Here is a 27,272-nt window from a genome sequence, read left to right on the forward strand (position 1 = left end):
AATTCCTGATTTTTGCATGGGTTACTCCTCCACCAGAGTTCTTGTTGTCCCTTGTGAGTATGTCACATTCCGCTGGTTTTAGCCTTGTACTGCCTCGTGAAATCCTGATGCACAAATCAATAATGTTAGCAAAATTTTCTTGATAGATGTCACCTTTTCCCATAATATTTAGTGTTTCAACCCATTGTTCCTTCATCCCTTTAATTAATGTCATTTTTAACACATTGTCAGGTAAGGGTAGTGATGCATAAGGAGATCTTTGAAGATTATATTGAAAATGTTCAACATACTCTTCTAGTGTCTCATTAGGTCTGGCTACCATCTGAAATATTTCATCCTTTAATTCTCTAGACCTACAATAATCCTGATACTTCTTTTGAAAATCACCTTTCATCTGATCCCAGTTATTTATAACACCTCCACCTAACCCCATAAACCATCATAAAGCTACTCCTTTTAATGTGCAGGGAAATAATTTTAGCTTTTGGGGATCGATGGTATAGTCATACCCTTAGCACAATACATCGAATTCAAACAAAAATGCATATGGATTTTCCGATGTTAGGCCATGGAATGTAGGAATATGTTGGAGAGGAATGGTCTTCATAGGTGCATTAACTGCAGTATCCACAATGGGATATTGCAGTGTGGAGGTTTGAGGTGTTTGCTGGTTCTGGGCCATTTGGTCAAATATGTGCCAATATCCTTCTGGGATTTCTAGGGGGGTATTCCTATGCTAGCTAGAAGGAGAAGGAATGGCCTTGACGGCACCTCCTTTGTCTGGGATGATGAGAGTTCCTTGTTGAACTAATATCTGGGGGGATCTTAGCTTTTCAGGTTCTTCAGCTTTGTTCTGGATGATTTTGACAGCACTTCCCTTATCTGGGCTGTTTAGTGGCTGAACTATTCCAAGAGGAGATATTAGTTCTTCGGTTTCCCCTGTTTCTCCTCCTCCTTCGCAGAGATTACTAAGTTTCCCTTCTTGTAACGATTTTGGGCTAGAATTCTCAATTTCTTGAAAATCTTGCTCCTTTGTTTGGTTGTGCACCTCAGCAAAGGATACATATGGTGTTTCTGTGGCCCGAAGGGAACTAGTAGGTTGTCTAAAAGCAGCTTTTCTAGGGCCTACTGACGGCTGAGATTCTACTTGTTTAAGGATATCGTCAATGGCACCAAAATGTTGATTGATAAAAAGGTGTCTTTTAACCCTTATTTATCCTACATTAATTATCAATCTAGGCACGATTTTTTTATCTCAAGAGTGTACTCAGTCTGAGGTGGTCACTTGTTCAAGAGTAATGTTTGCAATATAGTGCTTACGAAAGTAAATGAATGTTGGAAACAAAATCTAATTGTAATGGCAAGAAACTTAAATGCTCTGTAACTAATTCATTCACTCAAGAAACTACAACAATCATCAGTCAAGGATGCAGTAATGATAACTCTTTCCCCTGTAAATTGATGTAAATGAAAATCAAGCACAGACAAGATCTCCAATCTGAGAACTTAGACAACAGTAGTCAATGTTCGTTACAATTGTAGGTCTTTCTATCCACACTAAAGAAAATAATGGAAATAACAATTCGATTAGCAGAAAAGGAATAGCAACTAGATCTATGAAAAAGGTCAACAACAAAGCTTAATCTACAGAACTAAATTGAGTAGCAATCTTAACCGAAATTATTTGAATAGCAATCTTGAACTTAATAATGGAACAACAAACCTAATTAAGTGTAACCACACAGCAACTATAGAGTAATTGAATCAGTAATCTTATTCTAGCATAATGGACATTAACTACAGGTATAAAGGAATGACAATTGCAATTGTAACTGAACGGCAGTTAAATGAATAGCAATCACAATTGTAAGTGAATTGTAGTAAATGAACAACAATCGCAACTGTAAATGAACCGTAGTTAAATGAACAACAATCACAACTGTAAATGAACAGCAGAATCTGAATTAGACAGTGCAATATTGTTTCAGAATGAAAAACATGACATTTTAAGTTGTGAATAATAATCTTGCTACCCAATTACGATTTCGATATAACAGAGAAATTCAGTGAAATGTTCAGAAACGGAAGATTATTGAATAAAGCAAATTAAGGAAATCAAACCACACACTACTGTAATTGCAAAATAATGATACAAGAAGCAAGTGGATCCAATAGGGCGGGGCCCTTAGCCACCAGGGAAGCACTACTGCATTTACTCTGGGATTAGATAATGGTACAACAACTGAGTTACAGTTATCGATCTTCAAAGAGAGTCAATGATCAAAGTTAAGATTACAACAGTGAGTTCTACAAATTGACAATAATATCTGCCCCCTTGGGCTACTAGCGCTATCCCTTTTTATAACGGCCAGGTGGAAGTATCAAGAATACAGATAAGTATTTGAAGCATCTATCCCTCAGGATCAAAGGATCCTGATCATTTTGTCCTCTTGCATTGATGCCGCGTTTTCTCTTCCTTTTCCTGGATCATGCGCTCCGATCTTGATCTCCGTGTCTGGATACGGCCTCCTGTCAAAGGGACAGCAGTTGCTTCTGCTTTGCCTTTTCCTCCTAAATAGCGAATTTCTATTTCCTTCACTTTCTGTATAGAAAAAGAAAATAATTAGTTACTTTATATAAATCACAAATCTCCTTAATTCTATCATAATTATTTAACATATTATCATCTTAGAATGTAAAGGAGTTATGATTCAAAGGAAAAGATAAAGAAATAAATGGTAAACACATACCTTTTCCAACGCTCAACATCGACAAAATCAAAGTACCATCTTGGGTCTTGGACCTTCTAGAATATGGAATTATGTTAGCCTGCAAGATGACAGTGGTGATTGTTGATAAATTTGGATTTTCACAATGGTTGTCATTCATATCTCTTTGAACCATAACTCCTTAGATCTAAGCTTGTAAGACTTTTGTAATAGGACGCTCCACTCGAACTCCAAATGTAAACCTTTTAATTGTGGTGCCAAATGTTTCAGTATAAAAATATTATTGAGGATTCTATTTATACAAGAATTGGAAAATTAGCTAACTGTTGGGCAAATCAATAACCAGATTGACTGTGTAGTAAAAGCACACTGCCACAATAGAAATAAATGGAAAGTAATGCAATCTATGAATATGATTTAAATTGACTAACAATATTCCATTTAGAGATAATGCTCATGGAGTATTGCAAGGAAAAGCTAATTTGTTACAATACTTCCATAATTTTCATTTCATAATTGGGGAAAAGAAGGCCTCTACCTCCCAGGCATTATGATAAGAATTTCATAGTGGGTAATATGGCAGTATTTTCTAGGTAGTATAGCTTAACTCTAGTATTGAATATATATTCCTGGTTCACGAGTTCATATTGTCCTATAATCGAGATAGATTGTACAGTGCAGTTGGGCACCTGGAATGCAGTCCATCAAGACTAGCATGCAAACAATTTATGTAAAACATGTAAATATAAGTAGCAAAGGATATTTTCCTTTTGTAGTAGGAAATTATCATAGATAAGGATATGATAAAATATCTCTTTTGTTTTGATAATTATTGGGCTCTTGATCGCAATTTAGGATCCTTGTTCATTGCTGAAGCCAGGAATTTATCTGCCAGTTATAATACTGATGAAAAAACTAATTAGTTTTTCATTTAAAAAAAACAACAGAAGTTTTACAGGATGTGTTACAATTAGCATCTCAAAAGAATTCTAGATTAGTTTCAGACTATGAAGCTAAGCTTGCTTATGCAGTTGTGGCAGCAACAACTACTGCATTGGTCACTAAGGCTACAACAATAGCAACCAAGATTGCATCTGATGCTTCTTTACAAGAAAAACACATGGAAATGCAGGCTCTAAATTCTGATGGTAAACAGGATGCTATTTTCTCTACTGAAGTTGGATTGCTTGAAGGCATCCAGGGCCATTCCTATCCAATCATTGCATTTGCCAGGGAAGCTTCCAAAAATAGGGTTGAAGCTGCTTTTGTTTCTACAAAGAGGGCATAGAATTTGGATGCAGTTGTGAGGGCAACTGATCTAGATGCACAAGTTGTATCTCAAGAAGGAGTTGTTGTAGCCATGGGTTATCTTGTTCCATTACTACTGAATGTTTCGCTGGAAGTTGTTCCAAAGGCTAATTGGAAGCTAATGGACCAAGAAGAAAATACTCAAAAATATGATAATGTTCACAGTGAAACACCAACTCAACAAATTGTTATTAGAAATGACAATATTGTTAAATATTACAAGTCGGAGGATAAGAGAGATGTGTTCAAGAATGAAACCTCAAGGAATAAAAAAGAAGGCTTGAAGGGTCCTACAACAGAATTGTCAAAGTATGTGGAGAAGGATGTCACACAAATGTTAGATCATTCACAATATGATATCTCAACAAAAAAGGATGTGGAAGCTCGTAAGAAGAATCAAACTCTTCGTACAACCCAACTTGCAGTACTTGCTTTTGTTACAAAGACAGTTGCAAGGGGGGAACAACAACTCTTGAAACTAAACCTAGTTCTAAAATTCACAGGTAGCCATTTGCGTTGAAGGCTAATGACATCAAGGAGGGATCACTTCAGGAGGGATCATATGTGGAGGATAGTGATCTAGCAAGGATCTTTTCACTTCTCTGATATTTGCTTTAGCATTGCAATATCCTTGATCATTTCCTTTGTGATTGATAAGAGAAAACACTGATTGGAAATTAAATTTTTGTTAACAACCTAAATTCCTTGTTTGGTTCTCAAAATCATGTTGAATCATTGAAATCTTTCTAGGTTGTCTCCAATGAAGAGGATCTTTAGGATGTTTGGTTTTCATCCAAAGTATTGAGCTTGAAGGATGGGAAAACTTTTGTCTGTTATGATTAACTACTTTCAGATGAAGGTCATCTAAATTATCAAACTTAGTATCTTGCATCTTTCTCTATTTTACAAATATCTTTCTAAGTTATTTTTTAAGTGGAAATCATTGATTTAATAAAGGAAGCATACATGATATGATTTATGGCATGTCCTTCAACTTATGTAGGCCCAGGTAAGCTTCAAGAGTGGATATCTCCGAAGGGGGATAATGGAAAAACACCTAGAATTCATATGGCTCATCCTATATCTGTAATAAAATTTAAAGGCACATGGAAGCGCCACAGAGAAACTATGGGTAATTATATTTGGTATGTTGGAGATCATGTGGATGCATGCCACATGGATTCGTGTAAGCTCTTGTCATTTTTCTCACATCAATTTTATATTAGAGCACCAGACAATGTTTGCACAATCTCTTAATTTTTATACTTATCTATGGCTTTTTGTCTATATTGCATGATTTAAAGGGAAGTGGCCATGAAATTGTTCTTCCTTCTTACATTTTATTGCCTATAAATTAACATCTTTGATTTCTTATATTTCTTCTTATTTTTGTGACTTGAAGCATGAAGTTATACATATGCTTCACTCAAGAAGATCACTTATTTCTTTGACCTGTTGTTAGTGAATGATGTGGCTTCATGGGTTTGTTCCTACAACGGTCTGCTAAAATGGGTCAACATCTGGTCAAGTTGGTTTGACTATTGTCTGGAGTCAACTGTTTGGGTTGTTGGGTAGTAACTTTCCATCTGAGTTGTCTCGCAGTTGTCATCCTCATTTTGACTCATTTCTTTTCAAGCCTCCCCACATACCCCAAATACACACTACAATCATTGTGGTTACATCAATTGAAGAAACTAGTTGGTTTCAAATCATTGGTACCATTCCATAATGGTTGCTCCTGATATTAGCAAGAAGCCATTTGGGATTGTGGCAAGAATGGTTGGGGTGAGGGTTTTCCCAAATTCCACAATCGAGTATCGTCAAACCAGTACAATTGTTGGAATATGTTGTTTACTTCAACTAGTTGGTTGTATTTTTATTTCCCACATCTATGGCATCCATAAACATTTTCTAGCTTTGTAAAACATCATAACAACTAAATCCTAACTTGCTTAAAATTCTCCCCTTTATCTTGAAGAAATATAAGTTTCAATTGTTTTCTACATATGTTACTATCATGTACACATTATGTTGAATGATTGTTCACTAGACAAGTGTTTGAACAACACTTTCCCTTAGGATCTAACCATAGGTCCATGTACTATTTCTCTAGCACCACATATTTTTTAGAGTGAAAACACCACCATGGAATGGGGAGAGAGATAAATATCTCATATTAATGCTAGCAACTGCAACAAATATATCATAGTGCTCGCTGCTCAGGACTAGCCCAAGATCACATGTTTTAGCACTAAAAATATACTAAAAATGCTTATAAGATACCAACTATTCAATATAATTGTTGGAGCTTGTTGTTTGATCCTCCAACAAAATTCATTCTTAAGAGGAATAAATAAAGAGGATACATGCATATAACTATTGAAATTGTTTTAATTTCACAAAATTCACTAAGGAATTCACCCAATTTATCACCAAAGATTTCAATTTACTTGCCATTTCAAATCAAGATTTAGTATAATTAATATTTATTATGGTCACGTAAGTAAATAAGCTTTTCCTTCACATAAATAAAAGTACATTAATTTACTTTAGTCTAATCAATAAATTAATGTAAAATTGGTATGCAACCTTTTTCCCTCTTCACTTGTATAAATATTAGAAGAACTATTGCTCAACAAACAAATATTTTTTTGTTTTCTCTCTCTTCTCTACTAGTTTATTTTTCTGATTTGGTATCACAACCAAGGTGTGAATAAACCAAGGCTGAAAATGAGTGAGGGATTCAGGGATTGGACAACCCAATGATGGTTCGGTGAACTACATTAGAGCATAGAGATATCACATTGAAGTTTCCAATATGGTCCTATTTTTTAAATGAGCCATACATTTCCACATGATTTTGGAGATGCAACTACACAAATTTTAGATATATGTTTTTAAAGGAGTCATACATTTTCATTGCAACAAAGGAACATAGAAATCCTTTTGATGAAAGAAAGGATTAAAGAGCCAAAGTACTTCTTGAATCAATTCATGTACATATATGTGGACCAATGAAGACAATATCATCCTTTTGTGCAATGTACTTTTTGTTTATTTGTAGATGAGTTTTTAAGATAATGTGGGTGCATTTCCTAAGTTAAAAATTAGATGCCTTTTCCAAGTTCCAATAATTTAGATCTATGGTAGAGAAGAAATCAAGGAGAAGCATCAAATTTTCTAATGCATAATGATGGTGAGTTGTCTTCTCATGATTTTAATAACTTTTGTAATCAAGAAGGAATACATAGACAATATACTACACCCTATACTCCAAGACAAAATAGAGTTGTACAAAGAAGGAATTGGACCATTACGGAGATGGGTGTTAGAGAGAAAACTTGTTCCTCATAAATATTGGGTAGAGGCTGTTGATATTGTTATATTGTTTCTAAATAAGTCACCCACAATGTTTGTTCCAACTATGACCTTAGAGGAGGCTTGGTCTGGAAATAAGGTTAAGGTTAATCATCTCAATGTTTTTGGTTCGTTACCATGCATTCTTTTGATGCAGAGATTAGAATTAGAACAAATTCTTCTAATCTTGCAAATGAGGTTGGAGTAATTATCAAGGTAAAATTTGAATTATTTTCCACTTTTGATATGACAAATTTAGGCCTCCTATATTACTGCTAGGTGTAGAAGTTGGGAAGACTAATACATATATTTTTGGCTCAAAACTAAGTGTGGAAAGGGTTTGATATAAAAAAATAGGATGGTTGATTGTAAATGTTCATCTACATCTATGGAGAAAGGGCTTAAATTTTGTGCCAAAGTTCACTGAAAATCAACAAATGAGTCAATTTTGAGTCAACTAGTGGAATTCTGATCTATCCTACAACTACTAGGCCAAATATTAGCTTTGTAATCAGCGACATATCCATGTTCATGACACATATGAGAGTAGGATATTAGACAACAACAAAATGATTCTGAGATATGTTAAAGGTACAATAGATTTTGGAATATTACATGGTGAAATTGATGTAGAATAGTTAACAGGCTATGCAGATTCTGATTGGGTAGGATCAATGGATGATTGAAATTTAACAATTGGTTATGTATTTGGTCTTGGAACAAGTGAAAAATCATGGGATAGCAAGAAACATATTGTTTATCTTTCTTATACAAGACAGAATACAAGGAAACAAGAAAAGGAGCATGTGAGACAATTTGGCTTAGAAAAGACATGGAATTCATGTTTGAGCAAACTAAGCCAACAATTATTTTTTGTGACAATCAGTGTGTTCTAAAATTAGCAAAGAATCTAGTTGACTCTTTCCTAAGCACACTAAACACATTGGTGTACATTGTCATTTCATCAAACAACTCGATAATGGTGTACATTGTCATTATCATTGTCATTGTCATGTCTCGGATATGATTCATCTGTTGTTGGAGATACTTCAGGAACCTGAGCCATTGACTGTGGAAATGTTTCTAGTAGGGATTCCTATGGTTTTTAATGTTGTGATTCTTTCACCTCATAATTATTTTGTGCAAGTAAATGTTTTAGGAATGCTAGAAAAGACATCAGTCGATAGGTAAACATATTTTTTATAATTGCAATGTCCATTCCATGATATCCTCTCTTTATTGTTTGATTGTATTTTGAACGTTCACTACAAAAAAAATGACATTGGTGAGGGGCAAAAAATGTCACCATAACCTCATTGGTGACAGTCAAAAGAGCCTTCATCACCAAAAACTGAATGTCATCAAAGGTGGCATCACCAAAGGTATAGTTTTTATAGTGACATTCAAAGTCTGTCACCAATAATGATTTATAATGATGGATAGTGATTGTCACCATTTCATATGAGAAATGGTGACAGACCCTAGCCTTTGTCACCAAAAACTGAACATCACCAAAGGTGGCATCGCCAAAAGTATAAGTGTTGTAGTGACATTCAAAGTCCATCACCAATAATGATTTATAATGATGGATAGCGACCGTCACCATTTCATATTAGAAATGGTGATAGACCATAGGCTTGGTCACCAAAAACTAAACGTCACCAAAGGTGGCGTCGCCAAAAGTATAGGTGTTATGGTGACATTCAAGGTCCGTCACGAATATTTATTATAATGACAGATAGTGACTATCACCATTTCATATGAACAACAACGATTCATTGTGATGGATCTTTCATGGTCGTCACTATTAGTGCATATATATGGTGACATTCGTTGACCAAAAGCCGCAGTGCCAAAATTATTGGTGTTGTGGTGACATTCAAGGTCTGCCACGAATAATGACTATAATGACGGACATCGACCATCACCATTTCATATCAACAACAACGATTTATGGTTATGGACCTTTGAGGGTTGTCACTATTGATAAGTATATATGGTGGTGTTCGTTGACCGTCACCATTTCATATTTTGGTGAGGGTTGAAAAATGTCGCCAAAGCTCATTGGTGATGGTCAAAAGAGCCCCCGTCACCAAAATTGATCCTCGTCATTCCATATGGATGTCAGGGCATGATGGAATCAAACCACCAACCTCCTACTTGTAAAGCAGGTGCTCTTCCATTGAGCTAGCACCCTTTAAAGAAATAGATTTTTAACAATTAGACCTTGAAACTTCATAAATTGTAAATTCTACAACTGAAAATGTGGCCTGGAATTGAATGTTATATCCACCATGTGAAATAACTGGCATCCAGTGACTTGTGACAAATACAGGCCATGCATATTGGATTAGTGAAATAATTGATCTAATAAAGCTCAAAATCAAACAGATGACTTACAGCTAAGAAACACAAATAAATGACTTACATCTAAGACATGAGGTTTCCTTTCATCCCTGCGGTTAGATAACTCTTCTTTACATCACAGACAATGAAACTTTTTTCTGGTACCAAGTGGAAGTGGTATTTCAACATTAACCTCTGATAGATTCTTTGTCCACAACTACTTCTCACAGCATTTGGGACTAGATAAGATACATGAAAAAACCATCAACAGGAAAATGAAATCTACATCCTTGTAAAAAAAGGGGAGGAAAAAAATAATACACAAATTGAAACAAAGTGTAGGACAACTCATTCCTACAACATGATTATCTTGTCATGAACAATAAAAAATGAAATCAGGAGAAACATAATTTTAGCCACAATTTGACAATCATTTCCTTTTGCATATTCTATGAGCAATTGATGAAAACAATCAGCTAAAGCTTGTCAACATCAGGATTATGGTCAAACATAAAGAACTGTTCCAACAAAAATATAATTCTAAACACAAGTGTCTATATCATCAACAGGAAAATGAAATCTACATCCTTGTAAAAAAAGGGGAGGAAAAAAATAATACACAAATTGAAACAAAATGTAGAACAACTCATTCCTGCAGCATGATTATCTTTTGATGAACAACAAAAAATGAAATCAGGAGAAACATAATTCTAGCCACTTTTTGACAATCATTTCCTTTTACATATTCTATGAGCAATTGATTAAAACAGTCAACTAAAGCTTGTCAACATCAGGATTATAGTCAAACATAAAGAACTGCTCCAATAGAAATATAATCCTAAACAGAAGTGTCTATACAGATAAGTATTTACTATTTATTGAGGACCATGTACTTATGAAAATCTGGAAGTCAAATATTTGAAATAACACAATTTATGGTACCAATTTCTTACCACTATATGTTGAGTATTTACTGAAATCCATTCAGGAATTTCTTCAAAGTTCAAACAATTAACATGTAGCCTAAAAAAGGTCATATTTGAAAAGGAGATAATCCAAAGTTGTAGAGTATATATCTCACATTTATATATCTTAATTTCTAGATATTGATATGACACTTTTTAGCATACTATTGTGAATTCAACCCAAAATGCGAGACGAAAAATATTGATGCTTGTTATGCTAATATAGAAGTTTTATACATGCATTTATTTAAACAGATAGCTTGCAATCTCAAACATATCTAAGGATGCACACAATACGTTACATTTTTAGTGTTGGTGTGTGAACAATGTCATAACAATACTTCTAGCTATAGAACAAGCATTTCAAGCTTGCCTCTATTGTATGATATGGACATTTGTCCTTCAAATAGAGTTATGAGACACATAACCACTTTCACCCTTAAGATAAAATGTGGTTGTAAATGCATGGTGAACTCTCTTAGCACAAATATGCTCTTAGTATGGTATTGGATTCTCAGACTAGTGCCAGGTTTAAGGGTGCCAAAGACTTTAGATTTTAACTATATGATATGGTGCAGGCTAGGCTTCAGGACAACATATTCTTTAGGATTTTTCATGTTGGGAAACCTCCAAATCCATGTCTAGGAAAACTCAAGTTAAATGGAAACAATGAGTCTAGTTGAGGAAGAAATTACTTGTGCCTTGGATTTGTTGGGTTAATGGGTCTAGGGATTATTGAGGGAAACTGAGAGGTTGTTATTGGTAATCTTATAAAAATCCTAATCTTTCTTTGAAGCCCTGAAGATGTGGTTGACCCACTTCTGAATCAAATTGAAACAATGTTGGATAGTGGTTCCAACCTCATTGGATTTGATATGAACAAAGTAGAAATTAGATACCATTAAAATTCAACAGACTTAATAGCTTTCAGGATTTTAGGAATGGTAGGATTGCATGTTTCCATTGGATTATGTCATGTATGAGGGTATGGAACTAGCATTTAATAAAAAGAACCAAACCCTCTATGTACCTTGATATTTGTAACTTTGTAGCATTGATTGTTGAATTCCTCTATCATGACCCTAGTAAAAAAAATGTAACCTTCACTCAAGCTAGGCATCATCATGGATGTGTGATTCTAATTTCATTTTGTTTGAGCCTGAGGTAGCCCCAAGCTTAAATATGACCCTTTTCTAGTTGTAGATGAACCTTTAACTGAATCTATTTTGGAGAAAGCAATCCTGAAGTTTGGTCCCTCTGGATCCACATCCCCATCCTTTAAAGGCCCTTATCAATATTCTTCTTCTATTTGGGAGATAAAACCCTCTCATGCCATTAAGGTGATTAAACCACATTAAAAATGATGTTGGATGCAAACCTACATCTGGCCTATCCACTTTGTTGCTCCCTCCTATTGACACATATCTTGGACTTGAGATTGACTTGGCAAATCCAAGGAGCAAGAGCGTGACTTAGACTTGGGAATAACTCATGAAAGATTCAACATAAAACTCAACAAATGAAAAAATACTCACAATATACTCAAATTTAAAAAATGTAAAACAATTCATTCCATGATAAATCCACTTCATAAACATCAAAATAAACAATAATGTAAATAATTAGTATTAAATAGACAAATGTGGAATTTTAGATTTACTTTAAGGTTTAGATTCATTATCGTACAAAGTTCCAAAATTTATATGTAGAGTCCAAACACCATGGACCGTGAACTGCGGTATGAATTAAGAAAGAAATGTAAACCAACTGTCCAACATATTAACCCTTCAAATCTTCATCAAATTCTTAAAAGTGCTCTGAATATTGATGTAAAAAGCGATTACATTATTATACAATTGTATCTCTAATGAAAAGCATCCTCCACATGAAATTAGATTTTTAGAGGATACTAATGATTTTTTATACTTGGTTCTTATCTCTAGGTTGGCTATCACATCAAACTTGAAAAGTAGTTTAAGACTCACCTAGTACTTGCAAGTCTGGTAAAATTGATCGAGTATCAGCAAACAGTGAAGACAACTTCCTCCAACCATATGGAATTTTTTCTTTTTCTTGTCTCCCTCTGCAATCATTGGCTTTATGATGTTTGATGAAGAGGTTAATTGAGCTCCAACTCTTCTTTTACTCGCTTCCCTGCCCATGCATAATTGATGTTGGTTCTTTATAATTGGCATTCATCTTTTTCCTTTCTGGTTCTTTGACAACACTCAATCCATGTACCGTCTTGTAAAAGATAAACATGGAGCCCTGATAAAACTTTCCACACAGACCAACCTATGCCCTCAAAACCTTCCTCCTTACAAGTTTTGCAACTTTGTGACATACCTCCCAAGAGGTTAGTTCTCTCTCGATATGTTTTACAAAGGTCTTGAAGTCTCCTCCATGGAGGCATTCAAACAAGCAGATGCCATTATCCTTATGAAGAAGGAAAATTTCAAGAACAAAAAAGCCTAATGGTCCAAATTCATGAAACCCTCTAAAATCTTAGAAAACAACTCCTACTATGTATCTGTCTCACCTTGCATCTCAAAAGCATCTCCGAAAGCGTGCAAACATGATGTCTATTCACAAAATTCACAACATTGTTGTAAGATATTAGTGAAGAAAAATGGAGGGTTTGTAGTGTATTTACAATGTATAAGCCCTATCTTTTTTGGAAAACATTTGGCATCGATTTTAGGAATTGGGAGTTTCTCTTCATCCTTTTTTCCACTTTAAAATTTATAATAATGGTTGATCATGGGATCCATCATTAATGAAAAAAGTGTTTTGATTTTGCAGAAAATGCCTGCCAAAATCATGAAATGGCTAGAAAATATGGCATTTGTAGCTCGTATTCCAGACTTTCCTCTCCCAGAAACATTTCCCAACAGTTTTTCTTGTACATATACTGGACTATTAAAATCAACTTGTATCTTTAAATTAGCTTTATTGGATGCCTTAAGAAAGGATCTCTGTTTAAAATATCACTATTTTTTTAATGGTTGGTTTTTATTTCAATTTATTTGCGTGTTCCCTTAATGATAAGCTTCCCATATACAGGCTTGCTTCACTTACCAAGTTTCAGATTTGATAGAATAATATTTTATGCCACTTGTTGTCAATCCAACTACTAATAAAACAAATAATTCTAACACTAATGAAGGACATAACATGTTAACTCCAAGACACCATTACCCAAAAAAGAGATAACACAAACAGAAGAAAGAAGAGTCAGGTATACCAAAGGAGTCTCTACTGAAGAAGAGGAAGAAGAATAATGTAACTCAAGTTTGATTCAATCCAAGGAGAACCAACATGAAGAACAGATTCTCACGGAGTTGAGTGGAGGTGGGGTATCTCCTCCATCTTCCTCAAGCAATTCTCGAGAGAGTCTAGATTCCAAAATGAAATCCAACGGCAAGGCAAGCACTTTAAGATGTCAATCTGTTGAAGGAGAGACCTATTTTATGCCTACAAAAACTAGAGCCTCCAATATCCGCATACAGTTGATATCTTGTGGTTCGATTGATATCAAAGATCATAGTTTTGTTATGGTTTCTCACTCCAAGTCATAGGTTTCTTGTGATGAATCTCAATCACAATCAAGTGTAGTTCGCTCTAGGCCATGTGGTGTCAAGGGGTTACAATTGGAAATGAGTGAGAATGTATTCTTGATGATCCACACTTTTCACAAGTTCTACTCAAAGATAAAGAGAATTTTAGTGGTAGCATTGTTGAGACTAAAACTGAAAAAGACGCTAAAGGAGGAGAACCCACTTTAAAGAGATGTGCTTCCTACAGCGCAGACAGAAGCTCCAAGTCAAATTTCCATGAGAGATCAAATAAAGAGGAAAGTGGTGGAATTCAAGCCAAATGCATCCCCACAAAGATCAAGCCTTTAAAGAAGCAACGACCCAGGAATAATGCCAAGAAACCTCCATCCAAAGGGTTAAAAGGGACCAACACACTTAGAAGATTATACAATGGCATTTCTACTAGTGCGGAACATTAGATCATGGCATCAATGCCAATAAAGGCTCAAACACACTTGCTGACAAAGGATCTCAAAGATCAAATACATTCAAAGAAAGCCAAAAATCATCAAGGGAGATGAAAGGTAGCCTTTAATAGACATTGCGGCAGTTGAATCACAAGTAACTCGCAAGAATGTAGAGGAGGCCACCCAGCTAAAAATTGATCTAAGGCAACATTTGCAAGAATACAAGACTTTTTAGATCACAACCAAAACAGAGAAAAGGCCCAAGTATTCTAGATAGCCCATGTTATAAGTTCAAATTGCTAAACTTTATGTAGGAGATTTGTATTAGAGCAAGGTTAATGCCCAAAACTAACTCAATCCACTTCCTTAGAGTGACTTACAACTGAAATATCTGTACCAAGAGAAACTTGGAGGAACACTACAAAGAAAAACAGTCTCCAAGTCCAGAGGAAAATATTGCATGTGCATAGAATGATTCAACATTTGCTTCCTGCACAACTCTCCTCTGTTTATGTAATTCCTCTCTATGTTCTATGTTTTTTCTTAACATTTTGACCTCTTCAGGTGTTTTTTTAACTGCATCCAAGAAAAAAAATGTTTGTTCACTATATTGACAATATGAAGTAGATGTACAGAAATGATAGTGAACTACTCTTCACTATGCTTATAATAAAACAAGATCCCTATTCGTGATGCTTACCAACATATAAAAGCTAATGATTTCATAATTATTTTGAATCACCATTCAACAAAATTCTTGCAAATTAAATTAAAAACGGTTTGGTCATTTCACATCATCTAACATTACACACAAACTAGAAGGGAGTCCTAGCACCTAGACGCTTATCCCGCAATCAATTTTCTTTCTAACAATATTGTGTTAGAAATTTTTCAAATTTACAGAGGATCAATAATAGAAAATGTGGACTTTGGTCATTGACTGCACCCAAGCACACACTAAATAGGATAAATATTGATAAAAGCTGAGAGAAATAACTTGAGCCTAAAGATAAATTCAAAAAGCTATTTTCTCCATAGAACTAAAAAAGTTCTTAAAAATAACCAGAATTTCTCATGGCTATGGATTGAACCATTTCCATTTTATGGCCTAACCTAGTTTTACAGATAAAGGTCATTTCTTCTGGAAAACGAGAACAAGCATACCTATTATTCATTCTAGTCTTTATTCATTCAACATCACATGGATTCACTAAATAAGAAAAAATGAAAGGGAAGCAAGCAACAAACCAAATTCATGGAAGATGATAGCTCCAGAACTTAGGCCTTCTTCAAGTTTCACAAGTTGCAAAGTCATCTGTGATCCTATTTCATGAAGCTTCACAAAACTTTGAGTATTGTTGCTTCATCTTCCATCTCACTTTCTCATCCATAATTTGACCTGTCAACAATAGATATTCAATCCGAAAATAATTTTACAAATGGAAGCACTAACCGTACTCAAACCTATAGCTCCTACATTCTACATATTTTAATGATCATCCCTATTAAAAAAAATTCAAACAAGTGTATAAAGGCACTTGATAGATAAAAACTAACAAGAGGGGCTTTATAGCTAAAAGTTAACTAGAGTAAAATTAGTGTTTTTTTCATTTAAGATTGAAATAGACAGAATACACTATGCTGCATGCAAGAGAGAAATTTTCGGTTCAAACCCTTAAATAAAATGATTTTTCTCACACAAGGTTGCTAATTGCACTTCTCCAAGTGAGAAGATTGTTCCAGCGTGCGTTGTTAGAGGGAAAACTTATTGTGGGTTAAAGTTCTAATTCACTTAAAAAAATGAAATCTTATACATATTTGTAATGTTAACCAAGCCTTTTCCAAGTCCGTCCACATTTTTCCCTCGTTCTTCCCCAAATCCAAAATTTTGATCGTCTAAGCTACTCCCACTTCTCAGTTTTGAAGCATCACTTCACATCACCCTTCTACCGTAGAATGGCATTGTCCCTATGTATATGATACTCTGTTATCAGATCTGCCTTGGAGCTAACCTGGATCTGCAGATTGAATCCAAATCTGGCAGAATATGCCTTGGAAGCAACCTGGATCCACCAATCATATCCAGATATGGCAGGATCCACCCGGAAATGCGTCCCAAATTCGGAAACAGGCAGGATCTTCCTAGGAAACATATCTTGCAAGCTTTAAGTGCCTAGAACGTGTGTATCCCACAAAACTACAAATACATCTGTTCGAAAAAAGATTCATGAACATTTGTGTTTTCTTGACGAAATAATAAAAATGTTAATAGTTAATACACATGCTTCCTTGCTGAAACAATAAAAATTTGATGCACTAAACCCTTCTTCATAGTTTCATCAAAGGCATGTCATTGTTATGTCCATAAACATAACAAATATCATTCTCCTCTCAACTAGTTTGTGGAATCTCGTAGATGTTATTGTGTGTGCAGATGATGTTTCCCTATTATATAATCTCATTCTCCACTTAGCGGGTTTACAGACTGATTCTCAAGCATAGTTTTAAAACTCAGAACCAGTCTTTGGACCAGCAACCTATCAAACGAGGTTTCAACTTGGTCTCAGATCGACTCACTGATCAAACCGGATTCAATGAAACAGTTAAAAAAAACACATAAAAAGATTAATTTTTCAGTCGACCAGGGTTCAAACCTGTGGGAAAGAAAAACGTAATGAAAATTAATTGGTTTGCATGGAGCCTGTTACGGTTCCAACCTCTGTTCTTTCTTACTTTGCGGAGACCACCCACAACCTCAATAGGTCGGGATAAGCAACTAGAGGATCTACCTTTGCCTTCACTTTTGGCTTTTATGCTGCCAGCTATGCGCACCCACAACCTGTTGCTAATGCAACTGAATCTAGTACAATCACTGATTCTGCCACTGCTACTGGACATGGATCCGAAGTGGGCACCCCCTATAGAGATTAATAAAAACTATCTATTTGTATATGCATCTCTAGGTTGAAGCGCACAACATATAGATTGCACTAAGCGTGCAGCTTCCCCCGGCCGTATCTCTTCCATCACAAATCCATATTACGAAGCAAAGAAGCATACGGGCCTCTTGCTAGCAGATAACATGACAGAAGAACTGAAGCAATAGATCTGATTTAGCTGGGTGAAATTAGACACTTACAATCTGGCATTTGAGCGGAGGTAAATGGCTCAATGGAACATTTTTCCATACAACTTGAGCTATTGCCTTAGGGGAACATGCTCCGGAGTTGAAGGGACCGCTAAAACCCTACTGCTTGAGGCTTTCATGAGCTTTTATCCTTAGACACTGGCCTTTCTCTTTGTATGCTACTTGACCTCAGGTCTTGTATTGTATCCCAACCCTTCTCATTTACCCTGAATGCAGAATCATCCAAGGCCGTACATTCATCTGTTACCAAACTTAATGATTTGATCAGCTTGATTAGGCACTTAGAGCATTAAAACTTAGTGATGTGATCAGCGTGATTAGGCACTTAGAGCATTCGTATTTCTCCTTTAGATGCCTACTTTACAGAGACTTTATGTTTGATGAACAACTACCCTCTTGCATTGCCCCCCTCATTTAGGAAGGAACTACACTTGGAAGGGCTTGCTTGCTTGGGCACTTTCAACTTACTATTTATCCGCATCCGCCTACTTTATGAAAACAAAAACCGTAAAGAGTAAATTCTCAGGAAATTAATGACTATATATATATTTGAATACTGACCATGAAATGGGCGACATTGACAATGGTCCATGCAGTGTCAGCAGTGCATCCGATCCGATTAGAGAGAGTACGATGATCCATGTGAAGAAGAGTAGAATGTAGGTCGTCCACACACCGGGATACATAAACCATGATGTACTCTTGTTCAAATCCAACGGAGGCACCGCCTGCACGTATAGGTTGCCCATCCCCATGTTCGGGAAGCTCAGCCCACCTTCTGCCATTGAAGAATTCATGAGAATACAAATGATCTCCTACTTTTCCCTCTTTCCATCGTCTCAAAATATACACAATCCCTCCTTCCGATTTAACTAAGCTAAAGCATATGTATTGGTTCGGAACTAATTTTAGTAAATATAAAGAGAGTAAGGACGATGATTGTTCTTAGTGGTTTTGAGTACATTCTTAGTTTAATGGATTTTAAGGAAGTTATTTTTTATATCTCTCTAGCATTTCATTACAAGGATTCAAAATTAGATTTCCAAATTTAAGGTAAGTTTTTCTTTTCAAATTTTAAGAGACTTTAATGGACAAGTTAATTGTTTAATTTTCTTGTAAACAAAGTAACAAAGTAAATGGAGGTCTTTAAGCCATCCCTTAAGCTTACTTGTGTTTTATCAAACATGAAGGCATGTCGTGATTTTAATAATCAACACATGTCACAATACTCCCAATTCATGTGATATCAAAGCAAGGGATGAAATGTAAAGGGACTTATTCACCAACTTCACACATGTTAGACTTAACCCCTAATTGGCATTTTGAATCCTTTCGTGTCACATATTAGGACTCAAGTGGGATAATGGAGCAGTTTGTGAGTGGTCTTGGTGACATAGTTTGATGGCAATTAGCTCTAAACCTATGTGCTTTCTTGGTAAGAACTTCTCATTGTCTATGGCTTTTGCTTTAGAACTTTTATCTTATGGTAAGGGTTTTGATGGTTTTGTGACACCCTATCAATGTTTTGTTTTGGAGAATCCTATCTTTTTCATGATGTCTAGGTTCTAGGTGTTTGTGGCCTCGAGATTCTTTTGGGTTGTTTGGACTAGGTGTTGGAATCCACATACCATACCTTTCCTACCCTACTCTATCCCCCCTAGCACAATTCTTGTTTGCAAGGACATCCTAAAGAAAGATAATGATTATTTTCTTGGACTCTCATTTTTGGGCACTTCATAATTCCCTCCTAATTGGGCAATAGTTCCTAAAGATGGACTAAAGTGAAACCCAATAATTTAATAGAGAGCTCTATAGACATGAGAAATATATCAAAAAAATAGAACCTCAATTTTCTTAGTAACCACTAAGGTTTGTGAAAACAAACATCAATGTATTTCTCAAAATGCTTTGGTCATGGACACCCTAGTTTAACAAAAGTAACAAATAAAAATGTTGGAAATAGAATATTTCATGCTAAGAAACATGGTTTGCAATAATGATAAAGGCTCACACTAAGCTTCCTCTAATCACGTAATGTTAGTCAATTTAGCTCAATAAGACCTCAAGGAAGAAAACAAAAACACATCAAATAATGAAAGACATGGACCTAATCAATCAAAATTCCCACCCTACCAATAGTAAACAAGATGAAGACATCAACAAACACATCTTGCAATTTTGCAATTTACAATTTTGCAAATTATAGAGGGAAACAAGTTGGGTTGATGTTCTGATGAAGTATGCGAGTTGTAGTGGCTAGGATATGCAAAGTTTTCCATGGAAAGATGGTCAAAGTTTTGAAGAAGCTTGATTTTGACTATGACTTGAAAGGAGGGCTGACTTGGGGATCTTATGGAGGAAAGTGTATTGGTCTTGGTCTTGATATCTCATTTTGATATGACTCTGGGAGATGAGGATTGCTTAGGTCTTCCCTAGCTACAGGATTTTTCCCTAGGGTGGAAGCCTATATATTGTGTTTTTTGTCTCTAGTGATCTTCATTTTTTTATTTCGGTAACTGCTTGATAAACAAAAGAAACACAAATAATTGAATAAGAGGCCAACTAAGTTCACAAGTAACTATCACGAGAACCCACCTTTTACAACCTACTTATTCTATATCTTTTGAAAACAATATTGTCAATGTATAATAGATTGTAATAGTTAAATTTGAAGCAGTAGGTGTTAAAAACTTTGATAAAAACTACAAGGAAAAAAGACAAGTTCCCATTGCAGAAATTCTTAGAATATCATCTTTTGTTCTCAGTTTTTTTTATGCTCAGGATAATTAATCCCTTATGGAGGAGGTTGGGAGTAAAGAGATCTTAGAGGTACTACATAGCTTACGAAAATAAAAAAATTCCAGGTCCTAATGGGTTCCCTGTAAATTTTTTTGGGGGATGCTTAGACTTCATGGGAAAATATCTGAGAAGGCTTGGAAATGAATCGAGATCTATTGACAAGATGCTAACAACTTTTAATGCCAACTTATAATACTTATTCCCAACTCTGGCAACCCTCTCTCTATTGATTAGTTCAAACCGATCTCTCTTTGCAATTGTATAAGATCATCACAAAATTAATTGCGTGAAGGACTAAGACCAATTTATCTAACACTATTTTTGAGGAACAATTCAATTTTTTGGAGGGCTGAAAGATACATGAAGAAGTTGGCATTGCTAAAGGAGGTCTACACTCCATTAAGATTAAAAAGTTGAGGGCTATGGTACTAAAGGTTGATCTCTCAAAGGATTATGACAGAGTGAAGCTCCTTTTCTGACTTGGGTATTAAACTGTATTTCCTTAGTTTCTTATATTGTACTTATAAATGGATCTACAACCCCTTTCTTTATACCTGAGAGAGGTCTTAGGAAAAGTTGTCCACTTTCTCCTCATTTAATCCTCTTGGTGGCAAAACGATTAATTAGGGCCTTGAAAGAGCGCACTCAACTAGAGTGATTGGAAGGTTAAAACTGGAAATTCCTGTATACTGTCACACTTCCTCTTTATTGATGATATTTGATTTTCTTGGGAGGAAAAAGAAATGATGCAACAAAATTAAAGGAGAATTTAGACCTTTTTTTTTTGCTTCAGGAATGTAGATCAATATGGAGAAATATCACATCTCTTTTGTAGGTTTATCTAGTGAAGATAAAGAGTACATCAATACTCTCTTTCCTTGACAATTTCGAACATTGGATAATAACACAAACGAGGTCGTAGTAAGAGACAAGCAATCTTCTTCGCTAATGCCCTGTGATGTATCTCAGGCCCTGACAAAATTCCCCTCAAACCAAATCAATAACCGGAATTTATTTTCTTCTCTTTTCCGCCCTTTCCGCACATTGACGAGCTCCATCCTTTTGATGAGCGTATTGACGAGAATGACTATACAGGAAAGGCGGCCTAAAAGCTAGCCTTAATGGCCATTACACAACCTCTCCTTGAAGTATATAAGTCTACCTGGGTGAGCACTTCATTCTCACTAAACAGAAAGGGCTTCCTGTGCTAGAAGGAAAGGGAGAGGATGTGTAGGGGAGGGGTTAGTTTACAAAACGCTAGGTAGGCCACCCCCTCTTACTTACACTCACTACTTATACTCACTAAATGAGTACTGCGGTTGCTGCTTGTTCTCTTCCTCGATCTAGGAACCCCCCCCCCAACTAAATAAGTAGAGGTAGCTGAGCATATGGATGTGCTAGTTTCAAACACAATTTGGCTTTTCGCCTTATCTTGATGAATTCAACCTTACTTGACCTTTCTCTTCTTGATAAAGGCTTAGGTAGCCTATTCCTAAGTAGGCGGAGTGGATAAGGTAAGCTTCTTCCTTCTAGTGCTCGTATTAAGTAAGTAATAGCTTTGGGGTATAACGAAATTTGGCTTTACCCTTAAACCAAAAAATTAAAAAAAGAAGAATTGGCAGTGGTTAGGTATAAAGTTCAAGAAAACTTGATTTTTTGGTACAATCGAAGGATTTCCAATGGGAGAATTCTTCTATTAGTCAAATTATTTATTGAGGTCATTCCACTTTATTAGTTCTCCCTTTCTTGGATTCCCTAAGAAGTACTAGAGTCAATCAAGATTCAGGAGACTCAGTTATAGATTCACTATGAGTTAGCAGTCCCAAAGGCCTTGGGGGGCTACAGCCTTAAAAAATTATTTCATTTCTACAAGGTGTTGACAACAAAGAGTGTCTAGAGGCTTGTGCAAGGGAAAGAGTTTTGGCGTTCTATTGTAAAGGAAAAATGCATATATCCAACCTTAGTGGAAGCTTGGATTAGAAGCCCCATTAAAAATTCTCATAACATCTTTGTAATTTGGAGGAATTATTACATGTTTTTACTTTGATAGGGAACTGGCTTTCTTTGGTGTGTTGGAAGAGGCTCAAATGTTCAAGTGGGCTTGGATTCTTGGATTGGTAATGACAATAATTTTAGGCTTCCTCCTCACATCATTCAACATCTGAGAAACATAAGGATGTATACCTTAAATCAAGTTGTAGACTAGGAGATGACTACAATCTAGCAACAACAATTGTGATCTACTAGAGATCTTGGGCTCAATGAGGAGGATGATGAAATGTGGAATATTTATGTGGAAAATATCAGGCATAGTCACATCAGAGTAAGAGATGTGCAGGACCATTTGGTTTGGACAATAAATACCTCGGGGTATATACACCTTGGATAGGCTATAAGACCCTAGCCACACATGGCTTTCAACAACCAACTAGATGGTGGTGGAAGGAAAATTGGAAGTTTCATTGTCCTTCCAAAACTTGTATTTTTATGTGGCTACTCCTTAACAATAAAGTAATTTCTCAGGATATATTATAGAGAATAAATATAAAGGGTCCAGGATGGTGCAGCTTTTGTATGGAAAATGAAGAATCAAACTGCCATTTAATTCTTGACTGTATTTACTCTAAATTGGTTTGGAAAGAATTGGATGGTATCACGGATATAAGAGATCCCTGTTGTGGAAACACTAATTATAATGCCCTATATGAATGGTGCATGAACCTTGTTACTAAAGAGTTTAGGGCCTTACCATTAAACTGATTGGGGTATTCGGTAAGCACTAAATGACAAAAACTTTGAGAGAAAAGTCATCACTTCAGTCCAATGTGCTACTCCAGTCCTATTGCAGAACATGTAATTGATCACTCAAAGCCTTGGGCCTATTTTGATGATGCCTCTCAAGGTGAACCCTATTGGGATGGGTAGGAAGCATCTTGCATACCGGTGAGTCTCATTTAATCATATTTAAGGCAACAATTGGTAAAGGGTTCAACAACAAGGCTGAGCTGATGGCACTAAAGCTTATCTGAACTCTAGCAACAGAATATGGGGTTCTAGAATTTCTACTATTTGACAATTCTCAATGTGCTATAAAATGACTCAATAGGTAGTATACTATGCAAATATCTACCATCACTAATGAGGAAATTCTTTGTATTGTTGAGGGGTTTACCCAAGTCGCCTTTGCTCACATTTTCAAAGAAACAAGTCAAGGGGCAGATCTCCTGTCAAAAGGTCTCGAGCTTCAACTTGGGGAATGGATTGTTTAAGAAGATTTAAATGGGTTGCACACTGAATATTCCCACTTGCCTTTCCTATGATCAGTGGACTCTTGGATTCTTTTTTTATTTCTCATAGTTGAATGTACATTTTTTGGATGAGAGGATTGTTTAAATTTTTTGGATCAGGGGTTAAGGGGTTTAGGGGTTAGGGGTTAAGGGTTAATGATCAAATTTTAAGAGGATAAGGGTTTAGGGCTTAAGGGGTTCATGGATTCTAAGTTAGGTTTTAGTGGCTTAGGGTTTAAGGGATCAAGGGGTTAATAGATTATGAGTTATGAGTGTGGAATATGGCTTTCAGGTTAAGGGGATAGGGAATTTAGTGGTTGTGGGTTAAGGGATTATGGGTTGTGATAATGGGGCCCTTAATCCACGTACCAAAATTATTGGGGCTTCCCTTATCAACTCTCCCATTGCCTTACCTTCAACCCCCTATTCCATATGTCATGAGGTCTTAAGACCCCTTCTCATTCTCTAATGCTAAAATTATAGATCTCAATAAACCATGCTCGAACCTCTTACTTCTACACATCCATGCTACCATTATGTCCCTTTGACCCATTCAATACACCAAAAGACAACCCCCCCCCCCCCCCCCCCCCCCACCCCCTAAAAAAAAAATTCATAATAATTAAACATTTGGAGGATGTCATTTAACAACTAACCCTAAAAGTTTAATCCTAATAAAATTTATTTTTTGTGCGGGTGGGTTGTCCAAAACTATCTCCAAAAGTTACATTGTTGTGACTTTTAAGGGTGTTTTAGGGATTCAAAGTTAGGGGTTAGGGGTTAAGGGGTTGGTGACTTAGGGTTTAAGGGATCAATGGGTTATGAGTGTAGCGGTTAGGGGATTATGGATTTGGGGTTAAGGGGATAGAGAATTTGTTATGGGTTAATGACTTATGGGTTGTGATAATAAGGACCCTAATCCTCTTATTATAACTATCGGGGGTTTTGTCTCTATAGAACTATTGGGGGTTCCCCTTATTAGAAACCTGGTAAAGGCCCACTTGCTTGATGACCTTATGCTAAATGAATAAGAAATAATGGGTATCATTCAAGCCCTGAGCAAAATGAAAGACTAATCCCTTGGTATGAGAAGAACTCAGGTATTGAGCAAAAAAGTGACATGAGAACAAAGTGCATGTTGTGGGCAGGTGGTGTTAGACAAGTGTAGGAATGTGTGGATGTTTGATTCTCTTAAATCAATGGTGCACATAGAAGCAAGTTGAGACAATGGAGAGGCTAAGGTAACCCCACTAGTACATATGTGTTCTAGTTTTGTCCCTTGGCCAAATCTAGATGGTCTTGGGCAAAGTATTTGTGTTGCCAGTGACCCTTGTTGACATTAGATGGAATGCAATCTTGTTAGGAAAACATCTTCCTTAGGACACAAAATTTCATTCTTCCTAGATTATTATTCATGTTGAAGTGTTTTTCTTTATGTGAAATAAATGCAATGAAATCTTATCAATAATATAAAACATTGAAAATTATTCTTATGTACCATGGAGCTCATAATCGAAAATGGATCATCATATATTTTGTTATATATCTTGGTACTTTATAAATGGAAAAATTGGAGGAATTGGATTGTAGGGTCCACTTTAGTGTCAGGTTCCACATTAGTGATTTGGGGCCTTATATACTTGATTGGGAGACCATTTTTCTTGCATAGCTCCATCCATTTGATGTTACTCTAAACAATGGAAGCTTTCCAACTATGTGAAAATCACCTCAAATGAAGTTTGTATGTGAAAGCTACATCTTTCGCAAGTTGACCTACCTTATTGACCACCATGCCACTCAGTGGATGCCATGTCAACCCCCGTTACTCACACATGTGGGGGTGTTCCAAAATAGAAACACTAATTGAGGATTGAAGCATGCAAAAACCCTAACCTTGATGTTGAATGACTATAGGTTGTGTTATACTAGGTTACTAGGAAAGGAAGGGGATCCATTCTTTTGGCTTTATTATTATTCCATATTTGAGGATGACATCAAAGAATGGAATATAGAGCATATCATAGGAGGAAGAATGATTTTAAAGTAACATTTCATGCCACAATGTCCATGCCCACTCCATAGTGAGTGCCCCTTTCTTTGTACTTATATTTCATAATTGAAAAAGAGAGACTAGAGCATATGCCTCACCTTCTAGCTAGGATTTCTCTCGTATTAGGTTTCCCAAGTCATATATTCTATTCATTTGTGTGGATGGTTTTTTTATTGGATTGTTTCTTCCATTTTGATTTCAAATATCCATAATTTGGAGTGATACACTAGTAATATTTAATCTATGCTCTCGTATTGGGTTTCCCAAGTCATGTATTCTATTCATTTGTGTGGATGGTTTTTTTATTGGATTGTTTCTTCCATTTTGATTTCAAATATCCATAATTTGGAGTGATACACTAGTAATATTTAATCTATGATCTAAAAAAAAAAAAAAAAACATAATAAAATATTTCAAAACATTTTAAGAACTAGCGTGACAAACTATTCCAATAGGATATCCACAACAATTTAAAGATCAATGAAATCATTCTTAATGATTGTCAATCATTGAATTGAAAAAATCACAATAAGACCTAGAGTTTCCTACCTATGAGCGCTCTCTAGTGAAAACCTTAGTATATTGTGTAATGTGGTGTGTGGATGTTATCATGTTTGGCTAGACAGTGTGCTAAGTGTCAGGGAGTGCTAGGCAGTGCCAAATCATGCCAAGAAATGCAGGGGATGCTAACACATGCTACATAGTGCCAAGGGATTACTAGCCATTCCAGATGTTATGGCATATCAAGATGTAAATTTTTTTCTTAGTTGTTTAATTTTATGACCACGATTGGATGTGATCCTTGTCTTCATAACTTGTTAAGTTGGATAAGTTGAAATTATACATGAGTAGCCTAATATTCATAGCTTCATTTAGGAGTCAAAGGCCTTCATTTTAATCTTATACCTCCTTCATCATGCTTCACTGACAATTCTACATCATTCCCCTCATAAAAATCCTTTCATTTCCTTATTTGACCAAAACCCCTAGAAATCTGCTGCGCTTTTAACCTAGGTCTATGTTTTGACTATTTTCCCCTTTTTTTATCACTATTTTTTAGAAATTATACTTCTAGTATTTTCCTAACACCCATACATATCCCCCATATTTTTCCCATAATTTTTCCTACCTCCCTTCCCTCTCATTCCCTTCCCCTAAGTTGTTGCTCTTTTGCACTGCACTTTTACCTAGTCACTATGTTCTTGTCATATCTCTTAAACCTCACACCCATTTTCCATGAAATTGTTACAAGATATGAATGGGGATGAAATGAAAACACC

General features: G+C 35.7%; 1 long non-coding RNA gene across 2 annotated transcripts; it reads right to left on the bottom strand.

The window, feature by feature from the left end:
- Positions 1 to 2,180: 2,180 nt before the first annotated feature.
- On the bottom strand, positions 2,181 to 18,286 carry LOC149151989 (uncharacterized). 2 transcript variants are annotated; one of them, XR_016262889.1, is made up of 4 exons: positions 17,848 to 18,286; positions 15,957 to 16,107; positions 2,751 to 2,829; positions 2,181 to 2,602 (listed from the first exon to the last, which is right to left on the bottom strand). It is a non-coding gene; the product is annotated as an uncharacterized LOC149151989 (long non-coding RNA). The 2 variants fall into 2 exon arrangements; XR_016262890.1 differs by lacking the exons at positions 2,181 to 2,602; positions 2,751 to 2,829 and adding an exon at positions 14,263 to 15,284 and having other exon boundaries at positions 17,848 to 18,277.
- Positions 18,287 to 27,272: the final 8,986 nt, after the last annotated feature.

The sequence above is a fragment of the Pinus tabuliformis genome, chromosome 9 (assembly GCF_031772625.1).
Source record: "Pinus tabuliformis cultivar Carrire ecotype Pingquan chromosome 9, CPIR1, whole genome shotgun sequence".
Lineage (NCBI taxonomy): Eukaryota > Viridiplantae > Streptophyta > Pinopsida > Pinales > Pinaceae > Pinus > Pinus tabuliformis.